The 1822-nt window shown below is 39.0% G+C and overlaps 1 pseudogene; it reads left to right on the forward strand.

Moving 5' to 3' along the window:
* The first annotated feature begins 1277 nt into the window (after positions 1–1277).
* On the forward strand, positions 1278–1651 carry LOC105995029 (annotated as a pseudogene).
* Positions 1652–1822: the final 171 nt, after the last annotated feature.

Raw genomic sequence — 1822 nt, forward strand, 5'->3', positions numbered from 1 at the left:
TCATTTGCTGGACTATATAGATGTCTAGACTATAGAGGATGGATGGAAGATCCACTATAAATGAAAATAGCAGCTAACAAAAACAAGAATGTAAGTTACTGTCCAGTTAGAAGGCAGACAGGTATGGACATTAGATAGACATGCTTATGAACTATTTTCTTTTGATCTCCTGACTCTGGTTAGTTTTGAAAGGGCTAGCACACAGTGACTCCATTAAGAATCTGACACCATCCCTTCTTATCTGAGCAGTTCTTCCCAACTACCTCTAGGTGGATGCTGGTTGCCAGGACTAGCTCTGTCCCAGTGGGTCTAGATGGTCTCTTCGTCTTGTTGGGATGCTGTCCCATTTGGTATTTTTGCTCATTGCTGCAATGAGATGTCCCAGTTGACTGAGTCCCACATTGGAAGGGGACAGTGACTAACTGCTTAAATGAGAGCTTTTGCCAATAACCCCTTTTTTATTGCCAACTGAAGAAACAAGGAAATCAATAAAAACAGTTTTTAAGCAGGACTTACTTGGAACTTACAATAAATAAAAATTAAATCTGACAGACTTCTAAGAGTCAACTGTCCCTCTGTAAGTCTGACTATAAATGCTGCAGAGGATCAAATCTGTAATAACAAAATTGAATAGTAGTCATGATGAGGATTTTGAACAACAATTGATTAAACAATCTAGTTAATTTTTAACAGAATATAGCACTTCAGGATACTAATTAAGATTAAAACCATTGTCAGCAAGGTGGCTTACATACTTGGGAAATAGACATACTAGACACATTTGTTCTCACCAAAATCTGATTAGTTTCTCTGTGGTTGAGGTTTTTTTCTTTTGGTATGTGGGCCAGTTAAGTCTTGGTTACCTTAGAACTGCACAATGACTCTCCTCAAGGCAATTTGCTGTTACGCTATCCAGAGCAGATCCAGAGCTGCCCAGGCAGAGAATTTTGCTAGGTTTTTATCACATTCTAAGTATAATTAATTGATTATGGCTATTCCCTAATTTTTGTCACAAGCAGCACAGATAATAGTTACAACTGAAGTCAAAAAGCAAATAAATTCAGGAAATATCAGTATTAAAGAAGTATCAACATATAGCACAGAAGCACTTTAGTTTGATAATAACCCCATTAAAATGGGGTTATTTTGAACATGCTTACACATACAGACTTGTGCACAAAAGTTTTAAGGTACTTAGGTTTTAAAAATGAAAGTGGCTTTTCTGTCGGATATCTTGACGAAGCCTCAGTGGTCCCTCCCACTCTCCCGCCTTCGCAATGTCGCCCAAGGATGATAAGAAGGAAAATGCCGGGAAGTCGGCCAAGAAAGACAAGGACCCAGTAAACAAGTCTGGGGGCAAGGCCAAGAAGAAGAAATGGTACAAAGGCAAAGTTCGGGACAAGCTCAACAACCTCGTCCTGTTTGACAAAGCCACTTACGAAAAACTCTGTAAGGAAGTTCCAAACTATAAGCTCATAACCCCTGCTGTGGTTTCTGAGAGGCTGAAGATTCCTGGCTTCCTGGCCAGGGCAGCCCTCCAGGAGTTGCTTAGTGAAGGACTTATCAAGTTAGTCTCAAAGCACAGCGCTCAAGTAATTCACACTAGAAATACTAAAGGTGGAGATGCCTCGCTGCTGGTGAGGATGCATGAACAAATCCAATTAGCTGTAAATTTGGAAAAATAAAAGCTTATTACACAAAATAAGAAAGAAAGAGAGAAAGGAAGGAAGGAAGGAAGGAAAGAAGAAAGAAAGAAAGAAAGAAAGAAAGAAAGAAAGAAAGAAAGAAAGAAAGAAAGAAAGAAAGAAAGAAAGAAAGAAAG

Source organism: Dipodomys ordii, unplaced genomic scaffold (assembly GCF_000151885.1).
Source record: "Dipodomys ordii isolate 6190 unplaced genomic scaffold, Dord_2.0 Scaffold5, whole genome shotgun sequence".
Taxonomy (NCBI): Eukaryota; Metazoa; Chordata; class Mammalia; order Rodentia; family Heteromyidae; genus Dipodomys; species Dipodomys ordii.